The sequence below is a fragment of the Pongo pygmaeus genome, chromosome 8, assembly GCF_028885625.2.
Source record: "Pongo pygmaeus isolate AG05252 chromosome 8, NHGRI_mPonPyg2-v2.0_pri, whole genome shotgun sequence".
NCBI classification, from domain to species: domain Eukaryota; kingdom Metazoa; phylum Chordata; class Mammalia; order Primates; family Hominidae; genus Pongo; species Pongo pygmaeus.
Window position 1 is genome coordinate 25640993 of NC_072381.2, and position 14101 is coordinate 25655093.

General features: G+C 35.3%; 1 protein-coding gene across 1 annotated transcript in view; it reads left to right on the forward strand.

Annotated features, from left to right (window-relative positions):
- The window catches only part of GPR158 (G protein-coupled receptor 158), a 428093-nt gene that overhangs the window by 275326 nt on the left and 138666 nt on the right, over positions 1-14101 (forward strand). The gene's annotated exons all lie outside the window — the stretch shown is intronic.

Genomic DNA, 14101 nt, shown 5'->3' on the forward strand with positions numbered 1-14101 from the left:
TACTCTTTTAAATTTTGAAATATTTAATTGACAAAGATGGTATATATTCAAAGTATACAACATAAGGATATGATATACACTGGTTATTAATTATCAAAACCAAATTAATTAACACATCCATCACCACCCATTCTGTATATTAGATCCTCAGAACTTATTCATCTTATACCTGAAAGTTTTTACTCTTTGATCAGTATCTCCTCACTTCCCTTGCCCTCTAGCCCCTGCAGCCACCATTCTACTCTCTGTTGCCATGAGTTCAACTTTCTTAGATTTCACATCTGAGTGAGATCATGCAGTATTTGTCTTTCTCTCTCTGGCTTATTTCACTTAGCATGTCCTCCAGATTTATCCATGTTGTCACAAATGACAGGATTTCCTGCTTTTTAAAGGCTGAATAGCATTCCATTGTGTACATACACCACATTTTTCTATATCTATGTATCCGTGGATAGACTCTAAGGCTGATTTCATGTCTTGGCTATAGTAAGTAATGCTGCAGTGAACGTGGGAGTGCAGATACCGCTTTGACATACTGATTTCATTTCTGTTGACTATGTATCTGTTAGTGGGATTACTGGATCATACGATTATTCTATTTTTAATTTTTTGAGGAAACATCATACTGTTTTCCATAATGGCTATACTAATTTACATTCATCCCACCAGTATGCAAGGATTCCCCTTCCTCCATATCTTCTCTAATACTTGTTATTTCTTGTCTTTTTGATAATGGCCATTCTAACAGATGTGAGGTGACATCTTATGGTAGTTTTATTTCTTGTATCTTTGTTTTTCTTCATTTCTCTGATGATTAGTGATGTTGAGCACATTTTCATATACCAGTTGGCTATTTGTATGTTTTCTTTTAAAAAAATTAATATTCTTATTAATTCCAATTAATGAGTGGATTTTTGTGTATGTGTATTATGTGATGTGAGATAAGGATCTGATTTCATTCTTCTGTTTATGCATATCTCATTATCCCAATACAATTTACTGAAGAGACTGTTCATTTTCTATTGTGTGTTCTTGGCATCTTTATCAAAAATCAATTGACCATAAATGTATAGATTTATTTCTGGGCTCTCAATTCTGTTCCATAGGTTTGCGTGTCTGGTTTTTATGCCAGTGCCATGCTGTTTTGATTACCATAGCTTTGCAGTATATTTTGAAGTCAAGTATTTTGATGCCTCCAACTTTGTTCTTTTGACTTGTAATTGCTTTAGCTGTTTTGGGGTCTTTTGTGGTTTACATGCATTTTTGGATTTTTTTTTTCTATTTCTGTGAACAATGTCACTGGAATTTTGATAGAGATTGCATTGAATCTGTAGATTACTTTGGGTAGTATGGATATTTTAACAGTATTAAATTTTTCAATTCATTAACATGGGATATCACATTAATTTGTGTTTTAATTTATTTCATCAATATCTTGTAGTTTTTAATGTACAGCTCTTTCACCTCCTTGGTTAAATTTATTTCCATATTTTCATTTTAGGCTATTGAAAATGAGATTGTTTTATTAATTTCTTTTTTAGATAGTTTGTTGTTGATGTATAGAAGCACAACTGATTTTTGTATGTTGATTTTGTATCCTACAACTTTACTGAATTCATTTATTCTTGATAAAATGTAAATGCATAAATGGAAATAAAACCTTTTTGAAATGTGAATTCCTTCTTAAAAAATTATCTTCAACACAAGATTGGCAAGATGAAGTTCCTTTTATTACTAAAAGGAAATTCTATATCTCAGTTTCTGATTAAATGTTGATACTTTGGTTAGTTTCTATATGGGAACAGTCACAGTGACAGACAGTGATATTTGAGGACATGAGAAGGCTCACTGTGCCAACATGTCATTCTCTACCTTTCAGAGATAAAGATCTTTGCCTTTAGATTTTACGTGTTGGCTATTTGGCTATTTTGTCTTCCAAGTCTGACCTGGAGGAGAAATGATTAAATTACTCTCAATTATTAACAGCCTAATTGAAATGTATTATATTCTTTTTCTTTATAAGAAAGATTAAGGTGTGGAAGAAATTGAAAGTTATGGATTAGGAGGGATAAGGGAATTACTTTGAAATATGTGCCTTACTTGAAGAAGGCAAGCCTGGATGAGAGGACAGAAAAGGTGACACGAAGCTATTAGTTGTCTGAGGTGGGAGGGCTAAGGGCAGGAGAGTAACAGTAAATACAGATGAAGGCATCTGTGAGAAAGGTAAAAGGACAGTGATTTCATTTACACCTGGGTCCTGTTCTGCCTCCACCCACCCTGTCTGCCTCACCCATTTTTAATCCCTGTGAAACCAAGATTAGTAGTATGTTAAACCAAATATAAATAGATAGTTTTTTCTACTTCTCCCATTTTCCTTCTGTTACTTTTTTATCCTCCTCCTTCTCCTTATGAGATTTGGACTGTTTAACTTATTCTCTAAATCACAGAAGAGACCATGTATTAAAAATGAAGAATTTCCTCTCCCCTTGAAAATGCATCAACAGTACTGGATTTTTCCATTTCATCATTTATTTAGTCAGTCAGTCACTCATTCATTTATTTAGTAAGGCAGTTGGTCAACAAAATTTTGGGAGTTCTGAAAAATACCAATAGTTAAACATGAATATTTCATAAAACCCACTTCTTTATTTCTAGCCTGTATATATATTTTTCAGATATAGTTTGACTATGACATTGGTAAATTATTTATTATATTTCACCAGGATGGGGAACTTAAATAGAAAAGCAGGTTGGAAAAATTTAGTTTTTGACATCTTGAGTTTGAGGTGCCTCTATATAGGTCATTCAGGTGGAAATATCTAAGAAACAAATGAAAAATGAGTCTAAAGGTTAGAAAGAGGTTTGGGCTGAAGATATCTGTTTGGAGTTATTAGTTTAGAAAGTTTCAAAAAGCTTGTTACTTCCAGGAAACTGATTTAGTAGTAGTTCAGCTTTTGATAAGGTTAAACACTTGCTTTTAAAAAAATGTGTTTTATTATAAAACTTTTTTTCCTAACATTTGGTTTTATAACATTGCCTTAATTTTTCAGTAATTCTCTACTGTCAGATTTCTGTATGTATTTAATTATTTCTCTTCTGTCTTTTGTGTCTTTCTGAGTTGATAGTCTGATCCTAATGTGTAAAATAATCTATGTTAGAGCAAAAGATTCATCACAGATAAGAAAGAAGACTAATTAAAACATCCATCAGTTAATGTGAGCTTTATGAATTCTGTACGGGTTAGCATTTATTATTTAGCTAAGACTTGTGAATTTATTATTTGAAAATCGTTACTTACTCATGTTCATGATAGAATATATGAGACTCTAAAATATCAAGATATGTAATTGCAACATATTAATAATTCGCCGATAAGCATAAAGACCAATGAGACAGCAGAATTTAGTGAAGCAAATGACTAAAACTGACAACAAAAATGTAAACAGGATGTTAGCTAATTAATATTTTCCCCTCTTTTTTTACACTTTGTCCTTTGGCAGACAACTTTAAGAATGATACATTCAATGTGGACTAAATTTTATAATACCCATTTGGCAGTTCTTAATGCTCCCAAGTTTGAGGCAAATCGGAATCCAACTTGATCTATAAATGTTTATACCATTTTAGAGATTGAGTTTTAAATTCCTGTCTTCATCATCTTTGCATCTAAATAACAATCGCTACCCTACAAACCTTTATAGTCTACGTTTGTTGCTTGCCTGTCAAATACGATACTGCTATTTTAAATTTCTGAACTGCTTCCTCTTCTTGCAAATAGGGGGCATCTGTTACACCTTATTAAATCATTTTTGTGTTTGTTTTCTTGCTGAAATGCTTATCACACTTTTTTGTATCCTTGTAAATGTCTTGTCAGAATCAAAAATTGTTGTGTTACATGTAGAGTATAGCATAAGGAGCATAACAAGTCCTGGAATGTTTAGGCTATCTCCAAATGTCAAACAAAACAGGAAATGTTTCTTTGTTTTACACTTTTTCTGGGCATTTCATACATTTCCAAGCATACTACAGAGGATAGACAGTGTGTTAAAGATAAACTTAACAGTTCTGAGAAATTCTCTTCCTATTATGACATTTTTCTCCTTTTTTTAGAAGACTGAGGCGTTACTGATGAGTTCTAGCAACCAGTTGATGGGCTCTTTTGCCTAGGTGTGAGCAGTAGAATTTTAAAGTAGTTACCTTGCAGAACCCAGTTCTTGACATTTCAAATTTTTAAAAAACAGAAACTTCCAAGATTAAAAAGGTTCAAATGTTAAAGAAAAATTATTTACATCTGTTTTTACTTAGCAGTCAGGTGAAACTGAGGAATGACTTGTGAAGTCTATTGAATTTCTCTAAATATAAAGTACATTTTATGTTTTTTTAAAAATGACTGATGTCAAACTCACTAATATTTGAGTTTATCTCAGTGTAACAAAGAGTGATGCTTTGAAAGGGTAATCAAGTGTTTTCTCTCAATAGTGTCACATTTTTAAATATCTAATAATCTTTACAGTTTAATTCTATTAAGATTTTTCATGGGGGGTCTTTGTTCTTTCAATAGTCTAATTCTTGTTTGAAAAATAATGTTAATAGCTTTGTGTGTGTGTGTGTGTTGGAGTCTCGCCCTGTCATCTAGGCTGGAGTGCAGTGGTGTGACCTCAGCTCACTGCAACCTCTGCCTCCTGGGTTCAAGCAATTCTCCTGCCTCAGCCTCCCTTGTAGCTGGGATTACAGGTGCCCGCCACCATGCCCAACTTTTTTATTTTTATTTTTATTTTTATTTTTAGTAGAGACGGGGTTTCACCATGTTGGCCAGGCTGGTCTTGAACTCCTGACCTCAGGTGATCCACCAGCCTTGGCCTCCCAAAGTGCTGGGATTACAGATGTGAGCCACTGCGTCTGGCCTGTTAATAGCTTTTAATGAATAGTAGAAGTCTAATCAAATGCCATTGCTTCTTTCTGTAATTTTATGCTACTTTATTTAAGGATGTACAGTAACCCCTCAAGGCAAGATCTCTTTATGTGATATTTTTGACTGTATGACTTCTGTATGTTTTTTTTTTTCATTTAGAGAATTTACTTAAGTGAAATATGAGTTACTCTATGTAGTAGTATTGGAAGAAAAAGGAATTCGAAGGTCACAAATAGGTTACAGAGAAGTAGCAGCTAATTTTGCATATTTTTACAGTGAAGCCATCGGAAAAATGAGGCCAAGTAAGGACAAAGCCATCCATATCTTAGGAATGTATTTGAAAGGCTTCTTAGCCAGAAAAGGGGTCTGAAAGATGAGGAGAAGGCTGATAACAAGTGTTTGGGTGCTAAGTTGCTTTTGGTCATGAGCATGAGGGATAAGCTAAGTGAAGGGTATCCAAAACATTCTTTCTCATGCATCTAAGTTATTCTGCATCCCTGCAACTGCAGTGAGTCAGCAATTTTGAGATATAAAATCAGATGAGACTGGAGGGGAATACATTTAAGTGTGCACATTATTTGAAACAAAGCAAAATGAATTGACAAGCATCTCATGTAAATTTTGAAAACAAAACAAAAAATCACCATAGCCATGTAAAGTTTCTGCCTGGCTATATATGATAAATCATAATTAATAATGAATGACTTGTTATTTCTAATTTCACATGTATATAAAATCATTAATTTTTTATTTAGTGTGTCATACTGTTTTAAAGAACATAAAATTATGTATAAATCAATGTGAACTTTATTTTTTGATAAACTTACCTTCAAAAGGTCTTATTAAACTGTTCACCTATAAATTATGCTGTATGAAAAAATGGGCTTTCTTATGAAGCCTTAGAAGTTAGAAAGAATACCTACTTAAGGCAATATGACAATTTCTTTTAGTGTTTTAATTAAGACTGTCAAGAATTTAAAATTGATTAGTAAATTTTTTATAATACCTGTACCAAACCCTTACTTGTAATTTATTTTTAAGTAGTTTGGTAGTGTTACATGTTTTTGTTACTACATTATTACATATTCTGTTCTTGTTACTTTGGGTAAGAAAATCACTGAGGGTCAGATTGGATGCGCCGAGGAAATCTCACTGATTTGAGAACCAGCAGCTATGGAAGACAGGACTGTTCTGGCACTGATCAGCTGAGTGAGCTTCGCTTCTCTGCTGACTTCATTTCCTCTCTCTGTACTTGAAAGATTCATGAAGAACTACCCGTTGACTGAGCCCCTGCTCTGTGCCAGACAGCATTATTGCCAATCTCTGCAACAATATATACCTGGGCATTATTATACCCATCTTATAAATGAAGAAACTGAAGCTCAAAGGTTAAACAACTTGCCCAAGATCTCACAGCTAATAAATGGTTAATACCAAAGTACTAGACCATCTAGCGATCAAATCTATGTGGTTTAATCCATCAATTTGCAATTCTCTAACTTACATACATTTTACTTTGGGAGTCTCTTCCGTGACCCTATCTCTTCATTTTTATGAAAATAGCTTTTTTATTGCTGAGAATTCTCCTAAAAACCTAAAATTGATTTTAACTGACCACATTTTATATAATTGTGCCTTGAGAAATTTTACAAAATTTGATTGGTTTTTAAATATTTTATCACAGATCTTCTTAACATAAGCTAACTATATGCAGTCTTTCAAACTGGATGTAGTCTATTCTTTTCCATTTATGTAATTGTTAATAAAATTATTGAAAGATAGTGTCCTCATACCTCTCAATGTTAAGATTCTCTTTAGGTTCACCTTTTACATCTTTTTTTCCAATCCATATTGTGTAATTATTTTATCAGGTGTTTGTCAGGTTTCCTATGAAGTCCCTCTGTCCATGAATTTCTCATTGAAATAGCATAATTTTAAAAGAAAAAGTACAGCTCATAAGTTTGTTATCCTGCTTGCATTGGTATATCTTTTTTAAAAGGATATAGATTTATACAGTCTTGGTTTGTCATTCAAACTCATGCTAGTTCATCTCTTTCAAAATATAATTCTATTGCTCTCCTATATTTTCCTCATAGATGCTGGGTCCAACTATATAAAAGCATATTTATCTTCAGAGGTTTTTTTCATAAGAGAAGGTCTAAATGTTGTAAGGCTGAAGAAATCAGCAGTGTCCAAAAAAATAGCTGCCTTGTTTTAGCAAGATGTACATTAATTTCCAGAGGCTAAAAATGTTTAAAAAATATAAATGAAGTACTTAGTCCCCATAGAATCAGGAAAATAATAATAAGCCATTTTAATTACTTCTAAAAATGCAGCCTTGAGCATTCTTCTCTTCTTATTACATCCAGTGACTTAGCTTTCTCTGGGTGCTTATATCCCAGGCAAATCTTCTATGGCAATTACAACTGTGCTTCATCTTATGCTTCTATACTTGGCATCCAAACATGGAATTTAGAAATTGACTTTGATATAATTTGATAGAAATGAGTATAATATAATTTGACTTTTTTTTGTGTGTGTCTATGGGTTTGATATCTGGCTGTTATAAACCTCCATAAGTCAGTTCTGAAAGTTTACGAAGTGGGGAAGTTGGGATGGAAATGGAGTAAGGTAGAATATACTCACCTCTATTGTAAACTTGGGAGGTATAATGATTAGGGTTTATGGGTTCCAAACCAGAGAGTTAGGCTCAATGATAATTCCCCCAGCATTATATTCACCTGCAAAAATTATAAGATACAGATTTTTGATGATTATATGCATCAGCTGGTGCCAAATAGAAACTCATTAAAGAATATTAGTTAAAGGAAGGGCTTTGTTTAGACTTATTGAATAATATTTGCATATTATAATACCAAATCAGAGATTTTCTTTTTTTTTTTCCCTCTTCTTTTGAGATGGAGTCTTGCTCTGTTGCCAAGGCTAGAGTACAGTAGCTTGATCTGGGCTCACTGCAACCTCTGCCTCCCAAGTTCAAGGGATTCTCCTGCCTCAGCCTCCCAAGTAGCTGGGACTACAGGCACCTGCTACTACGCTCAGCAAATTTTTGTATTTTTAGTAGAGACGGGGTTTCGCCATTTTGGCCAGGCGAACTCATGACCTCAATTGATCCGCCCACCTCGGCCTCCCTAAGTGCTGGGATTACTGGCTTGAGCCACCATGCCCAGCCTAAAATCATAGATTTTCTAATAGTTGAGTTGACACGAAGGTTTTTAAAATTTATTTATTAAAATATATTACATAGTAATAAATGACTACCTCTCCTTCAAAGATATTAACATTTCTAGATAAGTTGATCTATCCCCAAATCTACCCTTTTCTCCGGAAACAAACAAACAAACATTGTTATCAACTTAATATGTATCCTCCAGACATCTATTTAGTATGTATATGTATATAGACATACCTTGTTTTATTGTGCTTTGCTCTATTGTGCTTGACGGATACCGTGTGTCTTACAAATTAAAGGTTTGTGGCAACTCTACATTGAGAAAATCTATCATAGCCATTTTTCCAACAGCATGTGCTCACTTTGTATCTCTGTGTCACATTTTGGTAATTCTTGCAATATTTCAGCAAATGCTTTTAGTATTATTATATCTGTGATCACTGATCTTTGATGTTAATATTGTAATTGTTTTGGAATGCCATGAACCGCACCCACATAAGACGGTGAACTTAAGTGATCAGTGTTGAATGTGTTCTGGTTCTGTCTGCTCCACCAACTAGCAATTCCTCCATCTTTCTCCCTCTTCTCAGCCCTCCTTATTCCCTGAGACATAACAATGTTGAAATTAGGCCAATTAATAATCCTACAATGGCCTTTAGTGTTCAAGTGAAAGGAAGAGTCACATATCACTCACTTTAAATCAAAAGCTAGAATTGATTAAGCTTAATAAGAAAGACATAGTGGAGGCTGAGATAGGCTGAAAACTAGGCCTCTTGCACTAAATAGCCAATTTGTAAATGCAAAGGAAAAATTGATGGGAATTAAAAATGCTACTCCAGTGAACACATGTATGATAAGAAAGCAAAACAGGCTTATTGCTGATATGGAGAAAGTTTGAGTACTCTAGATAGAAGATTAAACCAGTCACCACACTGCCTTAAGCCAAAGCCTAATCCAAAGCAAGGGCCTAACTCTCTTCAATTCTGTGAAGGCTGAGAGAGTTGAGGAAACTACAGAAGAAAAGTTAGAAGCTAGCAGAGGTTGGTTCGTGAGGTACAAGGAAAGCAGCCATCTCTATAACATAAAAGTGTAAAGTGAAGCAGCAAGTGCTGATGGAGAAGCTGCAGCACGTCACCCAGAAGATCTAGCTAAGATCATCAGTGAAGGTAGCTACACGAAACAACAGATTTTCAGTATTGATGAAATAGCCCTCTATTGGAAGAAGATGCCATCTAGGACTTTCTTTTTGAGATGGAGTCTTGCTCTGTTGCCCAGGCTGGAGTGCAGTGGTGTGATCTTGGCTCATTGCAACCTCCACCTCCCGGGTTCACGCCATTCTCCTGCCTCAGCCTCCCGAGTAGCTAGGACTACAGGTGCCTGCCACCACGCCCAGCTGATTTGTGTGTGTGTGTGTGTGTGTATTTTTAATAGAGACGGGGTTTCACCATGTTAGCCAGGATGGTCTCGATCTCCTGACCTTGTGATCTGCCCGCGTTGGCCTCCCAAAGTGCTGGGATTACAGGCATGAGCCACCACACCAGGCCAGGACTTTCATAGCTAGAGAGGTTAAGTCAATGCCTGGCTTCAAAACTTCAAAAGAAAGATTGACCCTTTTGTTAGGGGCAAATGCAACTAGTGACTTTAAGTCAAAGCTAATGCTCATTGACCATTCTGAAAATCCTAGGGGCCTTAAGAATCATGCTAAACCAACTTTGCCTGTGCTGTAGAAATGTAACAACAAAGCTTGGATGTGATAGCACATCTATTTATAGCATGATTTACTGGATATTTTAAGCCCACTGATGAGACTTCTCAGAAAAAGGTTCCTTTCAAAATATTACTGCTCATTGACAATGCACATAGTCACCCAAGAGCTCTGATGGAGATATGCAAGGAGATTAATGTTTTCATGCCCACGAACACAGCATTCATTCTGCTGCCCATGGATTAAGGAGGTAGACTTTCACATCTTCTTATTTAAGAAACACATTTTATAAGGCAATCATTGCCATAGTGATTCATCTGATAGATCTGGGCAAAGTAAACTGAAAACCTCTGGAAAGGATTCACCATTCTAGATGCCACTGAGAACATTTATGATTCATGGGAGATCAAAATATCAACATTAACAAGAGTTTGGAAAACATTGATTCTAACCCTCATGAATGACTTTGAGGCGTTCAAGACTTCAGTGAAGGAACTAACTGCAGATTTGGTGAAAATAGCCAGAGAATTAGAATTAGCAGTGGAGCCTGAACATGTGTCTGAGTTACCATAATCTCATGATAAAACTTGAATGAATGAGGAGTTGCTTCTTATGGATGAGCAAACAAGTAGTTTTTTCAGATGGAATCCACTCCTGGTGAAGATGCTATGGACATTGTTGAAATGACAACAAAGGATTTAGAATATTACATTATTATAGTTAAGAGGATTGATTCCAATTTTGAAAGAACTTCAACTGTAGGTAACATGCTATCAAACAGCATCACATGCTACAAAGAAATCTCTCATGAAAGGGAGAGTCGACTGGCACAGCAAACTTCATTGTTTTCTTATTTTAAGAAATTGCCACAACCATCCAAAGCTTCAGTAGCCACCACCCTTATCAGTCAGCAGCCATCAACATGGAGGCAAGACCCTCCACCAGCAAAAAGATTAGAACTTGATGAAGCCTCAGATGATTATTAGCATTTTTTAGCCATAAAGTATTTTTTTTCTTAAGGCAAATACATTATTTTTTAGACATAATGCTATTGCATACTTAATAGCCTACACTATAGTGTAAACGTAACTTTTATACGCACTGGGAAACCACAAAATTTGTGTGATTCACTTTATTTTGATACTTGATTTATTGCTGTGGTCTGAAACCAAACCCAAAATATTTCTGAGGTTTGCCTGGATGGATGGACGGACGGACAGATAGATAGATGAGGTATGCCTGGATACATAGAGAAAATATATAGTGTTGTTTTATGTGTATGTGTTTTGTATAAATAGTGTCATACTGCGTATTACTGATCATCTTTCAATTAAGTTTTTTTATAAATTTCCCAGTTAACAACTCTGGTTATAGTGTCATATCACCATTTCTTTCTATCTCAGGCATAACTATGAAGGAGATGACTTTTTTTTCTTGGTCTCTGTTATTTTGCTCATTATCTCTCTCATCCATCTTCAATTTTCAACCACCCCCCTCCCCCGTACACACTTAGTGTCTTTTCTGTCCTTCCTCACCCTACCAGTGAGACTCTAAACAAGATTCCTATATTTTGCTTTGAACTTGTCAATGTATTACTTACAAAATTGTGTATTAATCCTTGGTACCAAGCATAAAATAAAAGGCTCTGTGCCAGTTAAAAGATTTTCTAGTACCAATAAGACAGTGGAGGAAATATGTTGGAGAGTATGGGTGTCTTCTCTGTCCTAAAATCTCACCTATTAGGTTCCTGCTCATTCTGTGAGGCCACAAAGCCAGCTCTTCCAAATAATATTTTGAAAGAAAAAAGTGCACATTTTGAACAGGACTTACATTTTATTATGGAACCACTTGTCAGAGTTCCAATTTAGAATCTGAAATTATGGGCTCCTCTGCTTAGCCAGGAGCAAGGCAGTGAACTCTTAAGAAGATTGTTCAACAATTACAAATGAAAAGGAGACAGGTTATCTGCTCTGAGAACATATAAAAGCATGTACTCCTGCTGCTGTTATGTGGTAGTGATGGTTGTGACACTGCTACTGAGCCTACTGGACCTAAAATCTTAGGAAATATTGCAGGATGGAAGAGGCCATTAAACCACAGCATGACCACAGCCCTGGGAAGGTCCCCAACTCGAGGCATTCGTCTCCTCTTGGGTCATTTTGGATCCCAAGCATTAAACAAAATTTGACTGTTAGCGATATATTCCTTCTAGTTTTCAAATTCATCATCCTGGTGCTGTTCTCTACCTTGAAGAATAGGTATCTACTTATTAAGCACCAGGTACAATGCCAGCCATTTTGCATACTTCATATTTAATAAATCTGTCAGATTTAATAAGGTGAAGATTAAAATACCCGTTTTATGGGTGAGACCATTGAAGTTCAAGGTTGCCCAACTCAAAGTGGTTATTTCATAATTCAAACTGAGATGGAGTTAACTCCAAAGTCTGTCTGTCTTCATTGTGCCTTGCAGCAGCTTTTCATGTCCTCTTGTTCAGCCAACCAATAGTGTACAAATTATTTTACAGACGGTCATGTATATTTTGGATTTTCATTTTTTGTGTCTTTTTTGGAAAGTTTAAAAAATAAGTTTCATAATTAGGCATACTATGCAAATGTACCTTGCCACTTTGGAAATTCTGCCAGCCAAAACCCATTTAAATGCTTGCTGATAGAAATTTTCTTTTCACCAAAAGTATCTGCTGTCTAACATAATGACCAATAGCAAGAAGCCACTCAAATAATCAAGGCTGTTCACTGACTAAACTTGTTTCTCTATTCCCAAATTCTTAAATTAATGCAAGCCCTGAGTTTTTTTTGAGGGTTACACAAAGTATTTCTATATCTTTAACAATACCCCACAGGGATTTTTGGAAGGGGAATTAGAATTTTTTCTCCTTGGCTATCCAGTTGTCTGAGAGTTCTTTTATATAATGCAGTATTGTGGTTTGGCCTTTCAGAATTTTTTTACTGTTACAAAATTAATTGTTACTACTACAAATTATTTTCCTGTTATTTACACCACGTGTAATTTCTGTATACATTTTGTATTATATTTAGTGAAAACACAGCATGCCTAAAATGACCTGTTTTTGTGTTTGTAGTATTAATTGATATATTTGCTCTACGTTGATACTTGAATTCATTAAAGCAAAATTTATTGTAGAAAATAAGATTGATTTTACTGGACTTTTATTTCTTGCTTCAATTCTAAGAATTTTGCTTTGAGAAGATAATGCTATTTTAAGTCTAACAAAATACCTTAAGGTTATTAGATATATTCATGCTTAGCAAACTATTCAGAAATTTATTTGAAAATCAAATCAACTAACTCTTTTGAATTTTGAGTAAAGAATAACATGTATGCATGTTCACAAGGTGAGATACCCTTATTATTTAATGTGATTTATATTGTGCACATAGCGAAGCTGTGTTTGTGAGTTTTAGGGGTTATATTTTAGTGTGGTGGGAGATATGGAGACTTCAAGACCTTGTGCATGTGCTTTTTTTACCCACCAACACTATCCCACAGGTATTTGTGAAATAGTTTAGGGATGGCATTCAGTATGCACTGGTGGCTTATATTTTAGAAATACAGGCAAGATCTCGTTTGTAAATTTTTTGGATTGAAAGTGAGGGACTAAGTGGCAAAGTTGGCTGTTCTTCCTGGGTCAATAGCAACTTCCTTAAGGGGACTTTCCCCTAAGCCAAAATAGCCGCAAGCTAAGGGATTGAAACTTCAACCAATCAAAGGGAAGTTTAAGCTCTAGCTGCAGCCTGATGTTTTTAACCAATCAGGCCCACCAACTCACAGGTGGATAGAAAATAAGCTAATTCTATAGGACAGAAAAAGGAAAAGGGGAGGGGTCATAAGGGGATATAAGCATAAGACACCCAAGCCAGAAACAGCAACCCTTCCGGGTCCCCTTCTGCTGTCCGGAAGCTTTACTTTCACTTTCGCTTTAATAAATCTTGACACCACACACTCTTTTGGTCTGTGTGTTTCTCTAATCGAGCTGTAACACTCGCCACTGTGGTCCACGGCTTCATTACCTGAAGCCCGTGAGACCACGAACCCTTCGATCGAGAAAAGACCTTCAATCGGGAGAAGACTTCTCGTCTCAAAAGTATCTTCAAAATAGTGTTCTTAGCTGCTCAGACTGTTTAATGATACAAATTTTAGAGGACAAAATCTCATGAAGCCACTGGCGATATTATTAAGCCTATCATCACCTTTATAATCAGTCTTTTTGCATGTTCTAGTTTTTTACCCACCTGAATACTAACCAATTTTC